At 46.1% G+C, this 19,705-nt stretch overlaps 1 non-coding gene across 1 annotated transcript; it reads left to right on the top strand.

The window, feature by feature from the left end:
• Positions 1 to 14,104: 14,104 nt before the first annotated feature.
• Positions 14,105 to 14,186, top strand: TRNAS-GCU. Its single transcript has one exon. It is a non-coding gene; the product is annotated as a tRNA-Ser (tRNA).
• Positions 14,187 to 19,705: the final 5,519 nt, after the last annotated feature.

Here is a 19,705-nt window from a genome sequence, read left to right as displayed (position 1 = left end):
GTCTCCTTCTCTGTCTACCCCTTGCCTGCTCATGCTCTGTCTCTGTCTCTGTCTCTCTCTCAAAAATAAACATTAGGGGCGCCTGGGTGGCGCAGTTGGTTAAGCGTCCGACTTCAGCCAGGTCACGATCTCGCGGTCTGTGAGTTCAAGCCCCGCGTCAGGCTCTGGGCTGATGGCTCGGAGCCTGGAGCCTGTTTCCGATTCTGTGTCTCCCTCTCTCTCTGCCCCTCCCCCGTTCATGCTCTGTCTCTCTCTGTCCCAAAAATAAATAAAAAACGTTGAAAAAAAAAAAATAAAAAAAAAATAAACATTAAAAAACAAACAAAAAAATTTAAAATAATAATAAATAAATGTACTTAAAAAATAAGTTTTTATAAAGGTCATTGATGCTGGAAAAGTTGAGAATTTAGAAAACTAAACGTCAACAAGCAATTTACATGTGATTACCTTTATTAAATGCAACTAAGTATCAGTTAATAGGATGAAAAGTCCACAAGGGAAGCTATAAAAAAAATTATATTTTCTACTGAATTCACAAGTTTTCATGTAGTGTGTTTTCAACCCATTCTAATTCCTCACTAGCTTTAGCTTAGCCCAGCATTGAAATTACTACTCTGAGTACCGGCCCCGGGAGACTACAATGTCCAAGTTTGGAATGTGTGAGATGAGTTGTCTTGTTTCCTTCCCTCCCTAACCACGCCCTTAGCCACAAGTGGGTGGCCTGCAGACCCTTCCTGATCTCCACCCCTATAATTAGCATTTCCTGATGAAGAAAGGATGTGTTATATAGTCGGTTTTTTTTTTAATGTTTATTCATTTTTGAGGAAGAGCACAAGCAGGGGAGGGGCAAAGAGAGAAGGGGGCAGAGGATCTGAAGCAGGCTCCGGGCTCCGCAGGTGACAGCACAGAGCCCAATGTGGGACTCGAACTCACAAACCATGAGATCATGACCTGAGCCGAAGTTGGACGCTGCTCAACCCGCTGAGCCACCCAGGCGCCCCGAGGATGTGCTATAGTCTGAGTGACGTGGAGACCATAGTGTTTTGGCCTCCAGCAGCTCAAAATCAGGGGTGGGGGCACATTCTGACCAAGGCCAAGGGCATACTCTTCTCATTGTGAGCACGCTCCTTGAGCTCACAACCGAGGACAGAAGGGAAGAGGGAAAATCGAACTTTTCATTCCAGCATTTTCGCCCAACTACAAGTTCTATTTACACAACTGAAAACCTCTTCCGGAACTACCTGTGTCCCTCGGGCAATGACATGGGGGACTTCTGTGCTGAACCTCATAATAGTTTTCAAATACTGGAGAGTATTTTCTCATTTTTTTGTGCTGTCCATAATGGAACGGCTACAGATGTGACACATTTTAAAGTTTAATCTGCATTATTAACGCTGTCTTCAACACTTTCTTAAATCTAGACAGCCAGCAAGAGAACAATCCTGCTTCTCCTTTTCTTTCATGTTTGCATCATGTCTCTTTTCCATCCTTTTACTTTCCATTTACCTGTATCATTAAATTTGAAGAGCGTTTCTTACAGACGGCACATATTTGGGTGACAGGTTTTTAATTTATTCCACCAACTGTTGTTTTAGGATTGGTGGATTGAACTGAAGCGTTTTCTACTTAATGTCATTGTTGCTATTTTAAGGCTTAAGTCTGCTATTTTTTTTCTTGTTCCCTGTGTTGCATTTCTGTGGTTTCTCTTCCCTGCCTTCTTGAACATGATTTTGGAAGTCCATCCTGACTGGTTTATAATGTTTTTGAATGTATCTCTGAATAGCATCTTTGTCTTTGATAAAAGCTGTTATTTTGAACTGGCTTTCAACCCACATACACTCTACCCCTTTCTCTCCAAGAAATACATCAGATTTTGTTAATCTTGACTTGAGAACAACCGTAGACAGGAATACAAACATTCTAAACAGACACAGAGGACCAGAGTTGGGTTCTTATCAAAGTCTGTGTTGGTTTTTTCTGTTACTGGTTACTCTTACATCTCAGGAGAGCCCGTGATGAGGCCCAGCAGAGGGAGCCCGCCAGGACTTCTGGAGCTAAGAATGGCTGAGAGCAGGATTCTGTTTTATTCTCAGCCTATCTCCGCACTTCAAGCAGTACCTGACATGTATTCGTTGCTCCATAAATATTGAAGGAAGGAAGGAAAGGAGGCTTCTGGGCCTTGGTCAGCTCTGAGTTAGTTACCAGTGGCTGAGGCTGGAGACACGACCAGGCGCCGATCCTGGAGCTCCTGGTATATTAAGTGGTTCTTGACCATCCTGCCCGAGGACCTACAGGCCTAAGTTCAAAAACATAATCCAGGGGAAAGTGATACCTTTGCTGTGGGAGAAATCTGGTAAACAACACCTTAAGTAATCCAACAACAGCTAGTAATGGGATGAACTGATATATGGCTTCTGATATCATTGCTTCACTGAGGACACATCACTTCTGTGGTATTTTTGGCAAAAAAAAAAAAAAAAAAAATGCATAACCTGAATGTAGTCGTGAGGAAACATTAGGCAAACCTAAGTTTGGGGCAGAGTGTTCAACAGACCAACTGCCCTGTGTTCTTCAAAAATATCTATGTTTGAGAGACAAACATTGGGGAATTGTTTTAGATTACAGGAGATTAAGAAGTGTAACGTGAGCTCAATGTGTGAGCCTAGGTTGGACCCTAGACTGGACTAAAATTTATGTGAAGAACATTGTTGGGACAGTTGGCATAATGGAAACATGGACCATTCATTCGATAATAGTATTGTATCAGTGTTCAGTTTGAGTCAGGCATTGTTTTGTGGTCCCAAGGCAGAATGTCTCTGTTTTTAGAATGTGCATGTTAAAGTGTTCAGGGATGAAGGTTCTTGGTACCACAACACATCTTTAGGAAGTTTAGTGGGTTAGCGAATGACAGCAGTCAGGTATACGTGGAGGAGAAAACCAAGCGTCAAGCATGAATAATAGGCAAATCTCAGTAAAAGGGATATAGCACTCATGTTGTTCCTATAATTTTTTCTAAGTAAATGTTGAAATAAAAACCATACCCACACCAGAACAAACCCGAAGAGTGAATATCAAGTATTGGTTTTTTTTGGAGAAGTGTAGAGAGTATGTGATAAGCCAGGACAACTTGTGGAAGGAGGGAGGTAAGTGACAGATGTCTCAGTATAGGAAAGGCTGGAACGCACTTGGTGACAGTACTAGTCTGTATATTCTGGGTTGTTTCGACAACTCTACCAGACACTCGAAACTTCTCATGGAAGGAAGGTTTTCTCATTGGATTTCTTCTTTCCAACAGAGGCCACTTTGCACCGAAGTGTTTTCTTGTAGCATCTACATTTTCTACTGGATGATTAGCAAGCTTCTTTCAGACTCAGGACTCCTTTAAGATGAACTCACACACCACTTACCTCACAGACACTGAAATTCTTCTAGCCGCCGTTCACCTCACTAGACATAAGCATTAAATAATGCAGGTTTAGAGCTGGAAGAGATCAAAACAAAACACCCTCACTCCTTTCTCAAGCCTTTGTTAAGTGCCGACCCAGTGCCAACCATGTAAAGGAAAACGATGCAAAAAATGTTTAGCAGATGTGAAATGGGCATTCTTCCAAGATGAAAAGTGCTTTATTGGCAAAAATTATTTTATTTTTATTTTATTTCATTCAGAGAACAGAAGCTTGATTTGCGGCGTGTCTCAGACCACTGCTCCTGACTTCCTACTGGATTTACGGTGTTTATAGGCAACATAGTTCCCTTTCAATAATGAAAAACTGGCCCAACTATGGTAAGAATATAAGTCTCCCTTAGGGTGTCTAGTCTTCTAATTTGTCATTATGTCACTTTTCTGCTCTACACCCTTTGATCCTCCAAAACTAAGACTCTTCACACTTCCCTGGTCATTGAGAATGTTCCTCCTGTTTCTCTCTCTCTCTTTTTTTAAAGTTTATTACTTAGAGAGAGAGAGAGAGAGAGAGAGATATCTCGGGTGAGGGAGGAGCAGAGAGAGAGAATCCCAAGCAGGCCCCATGCTGTCAGCACAGAGCCTGATGCAGGGCTCCATCTCAAAAACTGTGAGATCATGACCTGAACCGAAGTCAAGAGTCGGGTGCTCAACCAACTAAACCACCCAGATGCCCCTCCCCTGTCTCTTTTTGTAGTTTTTACATCTCACTTCTGTAGGGAATAGAAATCACTTCTGTTACAGGCCGATAATATGATCTCCATGTGCCCCTATCCTTGCAAATACAATGTGTTCTTAAAAGAATTGACATCTGGGGGCGCCTGGGTGGCTCAGTCGGTTAAGCGTCCGACTCGGCTCAGGTCATGATCTCACGGTCCGTGAGTTCGAGCCCCGCGTCGGGCTCCGTGCTGACCCCTCAGAGCCTGGAGCCCGTTTCTGATTCTGTGTCTCCCTCTCTCTCTGCCCCTCCCCTGTTCATACTCTGTCTCTGTCTGTCTCAAATATAAATAAACGTTAAAAAAAAAAAAGAATTGACATCTGGAGGGGCATCAAAAGTTATCAAAGGTGGTGTCAGGCCTTCAGACGCCACTCAAATGTGAATTGCCATAAGCTCAACTGTTAAAAAGTTGAGATATAATTGACATATATAAGTTTCAGGTCTACAATATAATAATTTGGTATTTGTATATATCCTGAAGCAATCACCACAGTAAGTGTAGTTAACATCCATCACCATGTATAGTTACACTTTTTTTCATTGAATGAAAACATTTAAGATCTCTCAGCAACTCTCAAATGTGCAATACAGTATCATTAGCCATAGTCACCATGGGATACATTACAGCCTCCTCCCTTATTTATTTTATAACTGCAAGTTTGTATCTTCTGACCACATTCACCCATTTCATCCCATCCCGCCTCCCGCCTCTGGTGACCACCAGTCTGTTCTCTGTGTCTGAGTTTGGTTCGTTGTTCTTTTAGATTCCACATATCAGTGAGATCATACAGTATTTGTCTTTCTGTGTCTGACGTATTTCACTTAGCATAATGCCTTCAGTGTCCATCCAGGTAAATGACCAGATGTCATTCTTTTTTATGGCTAAACAGTATTCCGTTGTATTTATATACCAGTTTCCTCATGCAACCATCCCCTGATGGACACTGTGGTTGTGCCCGTGTCTTCGCTTCTGTGTGTAATGCAGCCATGAGCATGTGGGTGCAGATCTCTTTCTGAGCTCGTGTTTTCTTTGCCTTTGAAAGTGGGATTTCTGGATATGTGGTAGCTCTATTTTTATTTTGTTGAGGAACTTCTATGCTGTTTTCCATAGCAGCCATTCCAATTTACATTCCCACCAAAGTGAACAAGGGATCCCTTTCCTCCACGTTCTGCCAGACCCTTGTTATCTCTTGTCTTTTTGATAATAACTATCCTAACAAGGGTGGTTTGGATTTACATTTCCCTGATGGTGAGTGATGTCGAGCACTTTTTTTTTTTTTTAATGTTTATTTATTTTTGAGACAGAGAGAGACAGAGCATGAATGGGGGAGGGTCAGAGAGAGGGAGACACAGAATCCGAAACAGGCTCCAGCCTCCGAGCTGTCAGCACAGAGCCCAACTCGGGGCTTGAACTCAGGGACCGCGAGATCATGACCTGAGCCAAAGTCGGCCGCTCAACCGACTGAGCCACCCAGGCGCCCCTGCTGAGCACTTTTTTATGTACCTGTTTGCCACCTTTACATCTTTGGGGAAACGTCTATTCAGATCCTCTGCCCATTTTTAAATTCTTAAAATCAGTTTGGATGTGTTTTTCTTTTTCTTTTTCAATCGCGTTGCATGGGTTCTTTATACCCAGGCACATACCCCAGAGACACTGCAGCTTTAGTTCCGGACCACTGCAGTAAAGTGAGTCAAATGCATGTTTTCGTTTCCCAGTCGTATAAAAGTTGTGTTTACACTATACTGAAGTCCATTAAGTGTGCAATAGCATTGTGTCTGCAAAAACCACATAGATGCCTTAATTTAAAGATCCTCTATTGTTAAAATGTGCTAACCATCATCTGAGCTTCCCACAAGCTGTAACCACTGACCACAGATCACCATAACAAATAATACTGAACAGGATGAAATCAAAAGGTTGAAAACGTTGTGAGAATTACCAAAACGAAGTGAGCGAATGTTGAAAACATGGCGCCAATAGCCCGCTGGACGCTCGGTTGTTACCACCACCTACACTTTGGGGGGAGAAAGGCAGTGTCTGTGACGAGCGGTAAAATGGAGCCTGCGGGTATTGGGGGTTTTGGTCCCCATCAGACACATGATTTGTAAATCTTTTCTCCCATCCAGCAGGTTGCCGGCCCTGCGCCCCCAGCGCGGAACCGGGCATGCACCCGGTTTTCGGCCCGGCTTCGGGCCGTGTGGCCGCCCCCCACCCCCAGGTCGTCAGCACGTGGGGAAGTTTCGGCGGGGGGAGGGGAGGGGGGCAGGGCGGGGGAGCGGCGACCTCCCCAGGCGGAGCCCCGAGAGCGAGGCGGGCCTCCCCTGTGCGCTAGCGACCCCCATCCGTGGCTTTCCGCTTGGACGAGAGGCGCTTCTGCTCTGGGAGCGATTTTGCGGCCGCGAGCCCCGCCCCCCACCAGCCTCTCAAACTCGCAGGCGGCTGTCAGTCTGTGAAGCGGCGGGGACGGACCCGGGGGAGGGCTCACACCTGGTGGGGGAGGAACCCGGGGGGCGGGGGGAGGAACCCGGGGGGCGGGGGGAGGAACCCGGGGGGCGGGGGGAGGAACCCGGGGGGCGGGGGGGAGGCGGGGGGAGGAACCCGGGAGGTGGGGGGAGGAACCCGGGTGGTGGGGGTAGGAACCCGGGGGCGGGGGGGAGGTGGGGGGAGGAACCCGGGGGGCGGGGGGAGGAACCCGGGGAGCGGGGGGAGGTGGGGAGGGCGCACCCCTGGCCGCGCGGAAGGACCCGGGGGAGGGCTCACACCTGGTAGGGGGGAGGAACCCGGGAGGTGGGGGGAGGAACCCGGGGAGCGGGGGGAGGTGGGGAGGGCGCACCCCTGGCCGCGCGGAAGGACCCGGGGGAGGGCTCACACCTGGTAGGGGGGAGGAACCCGGGAGGTGGGGGGAGGAACCCGGGAGGTGGGGGGAGGAACCCGGGGGGCGCGGGGAGGTGGGGAGGGCGCACCCCTGGCCGCGCGGAGGGACCCGGGGGAGGGCGCACACCTGGTAGGGGGGAGGAACCCGGGAGGTGGGGGGAGGAACCCGGGAGGTGGGGGGAGGAACCCGGGGGGCGCGGGGAGGTGGGGAGGGCGCACCCCTGGCCGCGCGGAGGGACCCGGGGGAGGGCGCACACCTGGTAGGGGGGAGGAACCCGGGAGGTGGGGGGAGGAACCCGGGAGGTGGGGGGAGGAACCCGGGGGGCTGGGGGAGGTGGGGAGGGCGCACCCCTGGCCGCGCGGAGGGACCCGGGGGAGGGCGCACACCTGGCGGGTGGCCCTGCGGCCTGGGGTTAGGGAGGGGTGCTGGGGGGTCGTCACCACGCGGCGGTGCGGGGCTTCGGCAGCCTGCGGGGAGACACCCCCCCCCCGCCCCCCGCCTGCCCGGGGGAGCGGGTATGGCGGCACCGCCCGCAGTTCGCGCTCCCGCGGCCTCTGCGCTTTCCCGGGAAGGAGCGGAGCCGGGGCTCTGAGGCGGCACCTGGTGGTCGCGGGGCAGAGGCGCGGCCCGCGGGGGGCGAGCACTTCCGTGCACCTGCGCCGGCGCGCCCGCGTCCCACGTGCTGGGCTCGGTCGTGCGCGGGAATTTCCGCCAACGGGGGGACGAAGCTTCCCCACCCCAGCTCGTCCGTGTGTCGTCGCTCATCCGGTGTCCCCTCCGGAGTCTAGTGCCTCGTGTGCGGGGACCGCATCTGGCGTATTTTGCCATGTGGTCAAAATATTTTATTACAGAAAATGTTAAAGTTTTTCCTTTTTTTTTTTTTTTTTTTTTTAATTAGTAAACTCTACCCCCAGCGTGGGGCTCGAACTCAAAACCCCTAAATCAAGAGTCGCTTGCTCTCCTGACCGGGTCAGCCCGACAGGTGTCAGGCTGTTTATTATAGAAATTTTTACACACAAAACAAAACAAGGAAACCTGTAAAGCCTCCAAGTGCCTCTCCCACCCTCTCCCTCCCAGCCCCCTCTGTCTATACCATTTTCCTCCTATACTGTGAGGAAAATCCAGGTATCATTATTTTATCCATAAAGATTCCAATGTGTAAGAGAAGAGAGGTGGGAATTTTAAATACCAGCACTGCGTATTTAGTGAGCACGTCTAGTAGGGGGGAAAGTGGCTTCTTCAGATGTCTTTGTTTTATTCTTTTTTATTTTGATCAGTGTGATAATTTTCTTAGAATGGCCTTTTAAAATTTATTTATTTGTTTATTTATTTATTTATTTATTTATTAAGTTGTGAGAGAGAGAAAGCGTGAGTGGGGAAGGAGCAGAGAGAGGGGAGACACAGAATCGGAAGCAGGTTCCAGGTTCTGAGCTGTCAGCACCGAGCCCCACACTGGCTCAAACCCTGAGATCATGACCTGAGCCAAAGCCAAGAGTCAGATGCTCAAGGGACTGAGCCACCCACGTGCCCCTATTTACTTTTTCAATGTTTACTTATTTTTGAGACAGAGAAGCAGATGGAGAATCCAAAGCAGGCTGCAGGCTGTCAGCACAGAGCCCCACTTGGGGCTGAAACCCACAATGTGAGATCATAATCTGAGCGAAGTCCTGAGCTCAACCAACTGAGCCACTCAGGCTCCCCTAGAGTCAGGTGATCAATTCCATTGCCCAAATTTGGTAGATAGAGGTTTGCTTACATCATAAGCAGGACCATTTCCTTTTAAAGGATCAAAGTTAAGGGCACCTGGGTGGCTCAGTCGGCTAAGCCTCTGATTTCAGCTCAGGTCATGATCTCACAGTTCGTGAGTTTGAGCCCAGAGTGGGATTCTGGGCTGACAGCTCAGAGCCTGAAGCCTGCTTCAGATTCTGTGTGTGTCCCTCTCTCTCTGCCCCTCCCTCACTCACACTCTGTCTCTAAAAAATGAATAAATGTTAAAAAGTTTTTCAAACGAATGTAAGGGATCAATGTTAAATACTGATTTTATTAATTTGAACATAATCTGCAATATTCTTCAGGAACAGAGTCACCTAGATGTTCATGATCATAGTGATGTGTGCTATCTCCCTCCATTTCCCTGCTGTCATTGAATACCTTGCAATTGCCTCCTTAAAGTCTCTTTTCCCTGGACTTCATTTACTCTTTTACATTTAGCCTGGGTCCTTTTTCTGTCAAAACACACTTTCTTCTCAGAAGCTTGTACTTGGATCTTCAGGTTTCAAGACCAACTGCCACCCTAGCTAAGAAGACATCTACAAATACAAGAGTGTCTTTATTCCAGTTAATATGGATTCAAACAAATTGGTTATCAAAGCTTTTGCGAGATTGGAAGTTTTCTTAAACATTTTCCCTATTCTTTTGAATAAATTAAACACATACAATTGTGCAGTATTTAAATAAATTGTCAAAAGAAAGAATAGAATCAGGGGTGCCTGGGTGGCTCAGTCGGTTGAGCATCTGACTTTGGTTTGGGTCATGATCTCCCCGTCCGTGAGTTCGAGCCCCACTTCCCCCACTTCGGGCTTTGTGCTCACAGCTCAGAGCCTGGACCCCGCTTCAGATTCTGTGTCTCCCTCTCTCTCTGCCCCTCCCCCACTCGTGCCATGTCTCTGTCTCTCAAAAATAAATAGACATTAAAAAAAAGAAAGAACAGAGTCATTAAAGCTGCAAAACAAACCAAGAATCAAATGATCTCCTGGTGAATTAGATATCATGCACACACACACACACACACACACACACACACACACAAGTTCCAGAATCTTTACCCTTGGTAATTAAAATCTTGACTAGGGAGTCAACCACTCATTATGGATATAAATCTGATAATTTTTACAGTCTTTTAAAAAGCTAAATTCTTCAGCAAACTCTTTGCCCTTTGCCCAGGGTTTGCCTGGGGCTGAGGGCGCCCCAGGGAGGAGGAACTCAAAGGGGAGCTCAAAGGGGAAAGCTCTCAGCATCAAACTCGAGTGGTCACCCTGCAGGCCCTGCCAGTGTGCATCTGAGTCAGCTGCAGGTGTATCTTGGATATATAAATATATCTTGGATGTGGTCTTTCAGAAATATTAGACTGTATTCGTCCTCTGCTTGTGAGGCTTCAATACGTTCCCATTGTAGTTGGGGTAAAATTTCAAATCCTGAACATAGTCAATGCCTGTGTGAATTGGCCACACTGTCCCCAGTGGGCTCGCTTTCCCCACTGTCTCCACTGCTTACTGGGTCTGGCTCACACTGGCCTTCTCCCAAGCTTCCTGACCACGACCCCCCTCCCCTACACACACCTCTCACTCTGCCCGGAATACCCCTCACTTCACTTGCCCCTGCCTGTCCCTACACTGCCCTAATTTTATATTAAATGTCACCTACTCACCTAAAGGGTATCTGTTCAGAGCCACACTCCCTAATCTCCCAGTGAACGTGAATTCCCCCCTGTGATTGTTCTCATGCCACTCTGTACATTTTTCCTGTCCCCTAACAAAATTTGTGGTCATGTACTTACGTGTGTTCTTTGTTTAAACGTCTGTCTTCCCCCTGACAGTGTACGCTTTGCACGGGAAGAGAAAGGACATTTGTTAAATAGTTGTTGAGAGAACAGAGGCGTGGACGGCAGGTGCTGTGATTTCATCACGCTCGGAGTTCGAGTTCGTTCGGTGGATTTGCGGCAGCCTCTCCTCCTCCTGCAACTACACAATATTAATTAAACAGGATCAACATCAAACACACGTCCCAAGTTGAACCGTGAGTGCCCACACTGCTCAGTGATTGAGCATTATCTACACACGTAGGAAGGAGAGAAAAACCAGAATAACAGGCACAGAGGACCTGAGACCATCTGAAGGATGGTTATGGGGGAAAAGGGTGGAGACACAGGGTTAACGCAGGGTGCCTGGTGGAAATCCCACTCCGACCGTTTGAGAGCAGGTAGTGATCAAATACCTTCCCGAAGATCAAATGCTCTCTCTGAGGAAATGAAAACTGCAACTCGGATCCCCACTGAGAAGAGATGGGGAAGTGGAGCCCCATCCTCTGTGGTTGGGTGAGAAACAAGAAATGGGTTTAGGAATCTGGTGGGAAGACAGCCCAGGCAGGAGCACAATTCACTGTGCTATCAAATATAGTGAGAAGGCTGTTTCCCACTGTCCTGAAGACGTCTATAGGACCCGACCTCTTACAAGTGGCGTCCATCAGCTTGATCTGTAAGATGTTAAGATGAAACTCCTTCCTATCATATATAAAGATTGTTGGTAAACCTAGTGGCCATTTCTTTGTATCTTCATTTCTGAGCATCATTTGGCGCTGGTCACCATGCTTCAGCCTTTAAATACTTCATTTAAATTTACCTTTACCTTTTAAAATGAAATCACTGGGGTGCCTCGGTGGCTCAACCAGTAGAGCATCTGGCTCTTGATCTCAGGGTTATGGGTTCAAGCCCCAGGTTGGGTGTGGATCCTTCTTTAAAATAATGAAATTGTTAAGTAACATATGGTTAGAGAAAAAGTGAAATCTTGAAAAACCTTAATAAAGAACATTGAAAAACTCAGCTGTTAACAATTGACACACATCCTTCAGGACTTTTTAATTTTCATATCAGAGACTTTTCAGAAACTGCAAAAGGTTCGTGCCCAGTATATAAAAAATAAATGCCAAATAAATTTTGAAAATATTGGGATATGTTAAAAACTCTTCAGCTAACTCATTAAAAAGAAATGCACAATTGTTGTGTGATGCTTAATAGATACGTAGGTGTAGGTGTAAATACTTCTGTGAGGGTAATGTGGAAAGTCGAAGTTTGGGACCTTGATAAAATTGATGCTGCAGCTAAATGGCCCTCACTGATATTAAATATCTAAACCAGGGGTGCTTGGCTGGCCCAGTCAGTAGACCGTGTGACTCTTGATTTCCAGGTTGTAAGGTGGAGCCCCACGTTGGGTGTAGAGATTACTTTAAAAAATAAGAAATATCTGGGGACACCTGGGTGGCTCAGTAGGTTAAGCATCCAACTCTTTGCTTCAGCTCAGGTTATGATCTCAAGGTTCAATTCATGAGTTCAAGCCCCACATGGGGCTCTGTGCTGGCACAGTGGAGCCTGCTTGGGATTCTCTCTCTCTCTCTTTGCCCCTTCCCCGCTCATGTATGTGCTTGTGAGTCCTCTCTGTCAAAATAAGTAAATTTTTAAACATTAAATAAAACCCCCTTTTAAAAATAATAATAAATATCTAAACTCATTTTATCACCTAAAATGAAACACAGTACCAAAACAATATGAAAATGCTATACATACGGTTCTACAATTTGCCTTAAGAAAAAGTAATTGGGAAAATATTTGTAAGTTACTACATGTAGCTCTGTGTTGTTCTTATTAATGACCACAGACTCCTCCAATGTTATGCTTGATCATAAAATTATTCCATTTGTTAGGCATTGGGCAGTCTCTAATATTTAACTATCAGAAGTAGCCCTCCACGAAAATGTATGTAATGTTGTGTGTGTGTGTGTGTGTGTGTGTGTGTGTGTGTGTATTTTCACACTAGTGTTGGTATTTCTCTAGCAGAATTCTCTACTAGTGGGCTGACTGTTGGGTTAAGGAAGGGTATGAACTTTGTAAATTTTAATAGGTCTTACGCAATTGTCCTTCAGGGTGGCTGGGCCAGTTAACACCTGCATGGGCAGTATTTCAGAAATCTGAAGTGGGAGTAGGGGAGGGAGAATGAGGTTTTAAGTGTCCTATCCCCATGTACAAGTTAGCTGGTGCACTTCAGTTATGTTCATTAACCATCCGATTGTCTTCTGTGCATTGACCATACCTGGTGCGGTTTTTAAATTTTTTTTTTTCCTACCGGGTTTTCTTTTTCTTGTTGAATACAATTTCATGTAATTAATTATTAGTTTATTCATTAGTCTGAAAACAACTTACAGTGTCAAAGACTTACACAACAATTACTGTTTGCAAGATAATTTTCTAAGCATTTTATTGATATTAACTAATATTCATCAGAACCTTATGATAAAAAAAAAAAACTAGGATTATTAACCCAAGAGGTTTAATTAATTGAAAATATCCTTTCTAGGTATCTTGACCCTGATGCTCAGAGTTTGAATTAAATGTAGAACATTTCATCCTGCATTTAGCTACAGTTACTGTTTGCTTACTCCGGCATTGCTGGACGGGGATGATCAGAACGCACACACGATTCCCTGCCCTCCAGCTGAGGGAGGGTGGTGTCTGTCCATGCCGCTCCTCCCCCTCCCCTGGGAATCGTTCTGAAGTTGCTGGTGGGAATGGGGTTGCCCTTGACTCTCTGAAGAGCGAGTGTCCCTGCAGAGGAACGGGAAAGACGGTCCCATTTAGCGGCGTGGATGCAGTAGCCGAGGTGGTAGTTTCGTGCTGACCGGAGGGATTCTGAAATTCGGAGACCGCGGGGGAGAGAAAACCACTCCCCGCAACACAGCTGAGAACAGAGCTAAGAGATTGCACAGGGAGGGAAAGAAGCGCCAACATTTTGGCGGAAAAAGCACATCTTCCCCCAAAGCTCTGCACTAAGCAAGCACCAGACCCTCAGGAGTGCGGGAGGAGGGGAGGGGGGTGCAGATGAGAAGTGGGGGCCGCAGTCAGAGATGCTCGGGACGGAGCCACACCTGCACCCCCGCCCTGCAGGACGGACCGCGACAGGTGAGCGCACCTGGTGCCCAGCCGGATGGGCCTCCCCGCACGGACCTCCCCACGCCCGCCTCCCGCAGGGACCTCCCCGCACGCTCTCGCCTGCCCGCTTCTTTCCGAAGCCCATTCTCGCCCTTGTTGGTCAGCGCCCGGGCCTGGTTCCACCTGCCGGAGGGCGTTTGCCCCCCGCGCCGGGGCCGTGGGGTCTGTGTCCTTTCAGACACTTGACTCGGACCGGGTGTGGCGAGCAAGCCAGGGAAGGGCGACCGGACGCATTGGGGGAAATCATGGAGTGCAGCGGGGAGGAAGAACTAGAACAGCCTGGGTTCCCGTGCGACGAGGTGGCCGAGTGGTTAAGGCGATGGACTGCTAATCCATTGTGCTCTGCACGCGTGGGTTCGAATCCCATCCTCGTCGGCTGGCTTTCCCTCCCAAGCGATGCGTAGGTGCTCTCTTTTGCAGAGTTAATTCCTTACTCTCCACCCGGTGGAGTAATTCCCTCTAATCCCGCCCCACCCCTCCTTCCCCGCCTTTTCGGTAGCTCTTCTCCTGCTGGAACCTACTTTGTCAGTTGAGTTAGTGGATTCACGTTTCAGCCTCCCGCCGAATTCTCATTCCCTGACAAGTTCTGCTTAGAAAGGATTCCCCACTAAGGAAACGACCGGATAATTGAGCACCAGAGAAACATGTTGCCTAACAAAGAGGAACTGATAAGATTGTCTGCCGAGTAACACTGTAACACTGGACGCCGCGGCTTATTTAAGGCATTTTCAAACTAATGTTATCTCTACTGCAGTTTTCATCTGTTATTTATACTAGCTTTAAAAGCAACCGTTATTTCCTAAGGATTCCTGTCTTTGACAAGGAGGGATATGAATTCTTAGAGGTATGACCAAACTAAAAGTCACATTCCCAGTTAGGGCTAAAGATTTCTTCCTGAGGGGAGCAAAGGAAAACGTTAGTCTTGTGTAGTTTCTACTGTGACTTCCATGTTGGCAGAACTTTGGGGGGGGGGGGGATAACATAGTTCTTCATTTAATTATTTCCATTTTTCCCAAGACACATGCTTTTTCTTTATTTTATCTTTTTGATTAATTAACTTAAGGAAACTCTATGCACAAGGTGGGGCTTGAACTCACAACCTCAGGGCTGTATGCTCTACCCACTGAGCCAGCTGGGCACCCCTATTACTCAGGACGTCCGCTCAGGACACGCGCCGGAGGGGGTTTGGGCCAAGCAGACCGGAGCGCAGGTGGAGGCGGAGACAGGCGGAGGACCAGGTGGCCTGGGGTCCGGCTTGAAGTCGCTGTCACACACGTGCGGTGGGAGAGGGAATTGCCTTCGGGAGGGCAAACTGGAGGGTTATTGATTATCGCCACTTAAAAGGTAGATCTCAAGGGGCCTGGGTGGCTCAGTCGGTTGAATGTCAGACTCTGATCTCACCTCAGGTCATGATCTCAGCTCTTGGGCTCGAGCCCCGCAATGGAATTCTCTTTCTCTCTCTCTTTCTGCCCGTCTCCTGCTCTGTCTCTCTCAAAATAAATAAACATTAAAAGAAAATCTTCATATATTGTTGATTGACCAAAGATACGGAGAAAGAGGAAAATCAATTTCTCTACACGTGAGTCTAGGTATTTAATATAATGCCAATAAAAATTAACATAGAATTTTGTTTTCAAACTGGGTAATTGCTTCTCAAGTTTATGTGAAAGTAAACAAGCATTAATAGCCAGGAAAATTCAGAAAAGAGTAACAAGGAAAACGCAAGCCTCTGGGATTTTAAAACATATTACAAGCTACAATGAACAAAGTACTGTAGTATAAACAGGATAGAAAATCCAGAAGTAGGCAATATCGATATTTAAGCATTTGATAAAAATGTCATCTCAGGTTACTAGAGAAAAGATAAATCATTCAAGAAATGGTACTGGGACATCTGTGTAAAAATCTGAAGAAAAAAATAAGTAGAGTGTAGTCCGCACTTCACATCTTACAACTGGATCATTTCCAGGTGGTTCAAAATTTAAGTAGGAAAAAAGTAAAACTGTGAAAGTACTAGAAAAAAACTACATGAGAATTTTCTGTTATAGTCATCGCACAAAGAAGGCCTTTCTTATCACAGAAAACATATAAAATTAGTAAATTTAACTTAAAAAATTAAAAATTGCTGTAAACTAAAGCCCCCATAAAGAAAGTAGAATGGAAATATTACAAATTATCACAAAGGTCTAATTTCCTTAGTATATGATGATTATACGAGTCAAGAGAAAAACGAGCACAAGTAGGAAAAAGGGAAAGGGTGTAAACAGAAAGTTCACAGAAAGGAAATGCACATGAATATTAATGTACTCATGTTTTCATAATTAAAATGCTAGTTAACACTACAATAATATACCATTTTTTGCCTATGAGCTTTGCAAAGATAAAAAATTTGGTGAAGATTTGGGGTGGCATCACTTTTAGATATTAGAGAGTTGCAGTTTTTTGTTTTTTTTTTAATTTTGTTTCGATTTTTATTTATTTTGAGACAGAGACAGACAGAGACGGGGCGGGGGTGGGGGGCGGCCTCCGTCCAGCAGGGGGCGCGGCCGTACACCCGGCGGGGCGGCGCGACGCCGGCCGTCAGCTGCATTTGGAGGCTGGTTCTCATCTGCCGAGCCTCCAGCATCTCGATGGGCACCCCCTCCCCCTGCGGCAGGGGTTCTGGCCACACGACCCATGGGATGGGCTTTGTCCACAGTGATGTGGAGGCTGCACGCGGGGGGACGGGCAGAACGCCTGCTGTGTGTGTGTGTGTGTGTGTGTGTGTGTGTGTGTGTGTGAGATGGGGGCGCTGGCCGGGGGTTGAGGGGGCAGTGTGTCTCTGCCTGGTCGGCGGGAGCCCACCGCTGCGCCCACCTCCCGGACGGGGCCGCGTTTACTTCTGGGCTCCGTGCGTCCGGAGGCCCAGGCCCCCACGGGACTGGGCGGCGTGGTGACCCTGGCTCTGAGGTTGGACACCTGCCTGCCCTTACTGGGCGAAGGAGAAACCGCTGAAGGTGTTTCGTCCGAAGCCATCGGTCATCTGGGGCAAACACAGTCTTAAGAAAATCTGAATTCGGAAACAGTTACTCCCAAGGATTTATGTGTTTATATATAATGAACACCATACACGCACCTACATTTATAATTGTTCATTTTGCCATATTTGCTTTTTCTTCCTCTGCTGAAGTATTTCGAAGTAAATTATAGACATCATTACACATAACACCTTTGAATACTTCGATACCCATCTCTAAAATATAAGGACATTTTCCTATGGATCTACAATATCATTATCAAAGTCAACAGAAGAAAAAATTCACAGGGAGATTTTTTTTAATGTTTCACATTTTTATTTAAGTTCTAGTTAGTTAACATATATTATAATATTAGTTTCAGGAGTAGAATTTAGTTATTCATCACTTACCTATAACACCCAGTGCTCATCTCAAGTACCCTCCAGAGGGAGACTTTTCAACATTTGCCCTTTTATACTTCTTGTATTTTGAATCTGTTGCTATGTAACGTATTCAATAGATAATAAATTTTCAAGCTAAAAATAAGTTGAATGGGGGGCACTTGGGTGGCTCAGTTGATTAAGCGTCTGACTTTGGCTCAGGTCATGATCTTTGGGTTTGTGAGTTCAAGCCCTGCGTGGGGCTCTGTGCTGACAGCTCAGAGCCTGAAGACTGCTTCAGATTCTGTGTCTCCCTCTCTCTGTCCCTCCCCCACTCGCACTCTGTCTCTTTCTTTCTCAAAAATAAATAAACATTAAAATAAAAAAAATAAATTGAATGGGATCTTTATTTTTTTCTAATATTTTATTTTTAAGTAATCTCTACACCCAAGGTGGGGCTCAAACCTCACAACCCCCAAATCAAGAGTCACATGCTCTACCTACTGAGCCAGCCAGACACCTCTGGATAGGATCTTTAATACTTAAAATTGACCAGAAAGCTATGGGGTATGCCCAAGGTAGCATTAAAGGACAGGAAAGAAGGATTCACAAGAACCTAGCTGAAAGTACAGATCTGGGGGTGGGGTGCATCTGGGTGGCTCAGTGGGTTAGGTGCCTGACTCTTGGTTTGGGTTCAGGTCATGATCTCCCGGTTCATGAGTTTGAGCCCCACATCAGCCTCTACGCTGACAGCTAGGATCCTGCTTGGGATTCTCTCTCTCTCTCTCTCTCTCTCTCTCTCTCTCTCTCTGTCCCCCCACTCAAAAATTAATAAATAAACTTAGAAAGTAGACTGGGGGGAAAAACACTTCATTTCAATGCCCAACTAAGTTAGGGCTGGTGTGAGCAGAGCTTTCATCAAGTCAATACCAAGATGGTGGGCATGGAGAGCCAATGGAAATCCAAAAAAAATGTATCGCTTTGAAGCAGTTTTGTTCTCTCCATTATAGAGAGAGTCCAATGTAATCAACAGGTGACTGGCTGTTCCAAATGGAATGTTACATCATACCTAGGGTTCAGAATTGATTGGTGACATCCATAGAGCAGATGAGCTTGCCCACGTACTTACTGAAACTATCTTGGGTTAGGGAAGGTTCACATGGGACATCAATATTGTTATACTTGATACATTTTAATCCTCATACCAGCTAGTTCCCTCAATCTCTTTGTTAACAGTTCTCCAAATCCTTTTCTCCATTTTCTTCTTGTTCTTCTCCCTCCTCCTTCTTCATTTTTTTTTTTTAAGCTTATGACATAACCCACAGAAGAGTCAATATCCCAATATACCTGTTTCCAAATTCAGGTAACGCTCAATGTTCTTGTAGTCAGCATTTCTTCTTGTCTGAGCTGAATCGTGGGTTTTTAAAAAAATGTTTATTTATTTATTTTGAGAGAGAGAGAGCATGAGCAGGAGGGGGACAGAGGGAGAGGGAGATAGCATCTCAAGCAGACTCTGTGGTGCTTCATTGTCAAGGGGCTCGATCCCACGAACTGTGAAATCATGACCTAAGCTGAAATCAAAAGTCTGATGCTTAACCGGCTGAGCCACCCACGTGCCCCAAGAATAACATATTTGAACTGTATTCCAGTTAAAGGGAAGCTGGGAATTTGTGGCCATTATATAGTTTGTTGGAAAAGTTTGTACTGAGGACTCTGGAAGTGAGGTGTGTAGAAGAGAGTGATCAGGATTTTGAGCAGATTTGCTTCATGCTGCTGCTCTTAATGATAACAGACTTATTGGATATTCAGAAGAAGTCAACATAAAGGATGAAGCTTGTGTTTATTTAATGACCCGAGATGGCTAGGTTGAGGAGACCAACCGAAGAAATATATAGAGCTATAGTTTTGGAGTTAAAACGCATCACAGAATTTACATTAACATTCAAGATACTTTCCTACTGCTGTAATTAAAATAAACAATGAGGTTTTGGGGGCGCCTGGGTGGCTAAGTGTCTGACTTCTGCTCAGGTCATGATCTCAAGGTTCGTGCGTTCAAGCCCCACCTCAGGTTCTCTGCTGTCAGTACAGAGCCTGCCTCATCTTCTCTGTCCCCCTCTCTCTGCCCCTCCCGGGCTAGCACACATGCTCTCTCTCTCTCTAAAATAAAAATTAAAAATATTTATTAAATAATGAGGTTGTGTTAAAAACAAAACAAACATAATTTATGCAATACTATCATTCTGGTTGGCATGATAAAATTGATGGATGACTAGCTGTACTAATAATTATACTCTTTTGTACAAATAAAGCCAATTTATTTTGGACAGATTTTGTATTACCACTAAAAATCCCAAAAAAAAAAAAAAACCTCTGTAGCAAAAAACAAAAGGAAGGAAGGAAAGGAGGAAGGAAGAAGGAAAGCAGAAGGAAAAAAGGTAGGAAGGAAGGAAGGAAGGGAGGAAGGAAGAAGGAAAGTCTATCAATGTATAGGGGCCTGGACAAATAAATTGCAGTCTCT

Source organism: Panthera leo, chromosome B2 (assembly GCF_018350215.1).
Source record: "Panthera leo isolate Ple1 chromosome B2, P.leo_Ple1_pat1.1, whole genome shotgun sequence".
In the NCBI taxonomy this organism is placed as follows: Eukaryota; Metazoa; Chordata; class Mammalia; order Carnivora; family Felidae; genus Panthera; species Panthera leo.
This window is presented reverse-complemented; position numbering and strand designations above follow the sequence as displayed.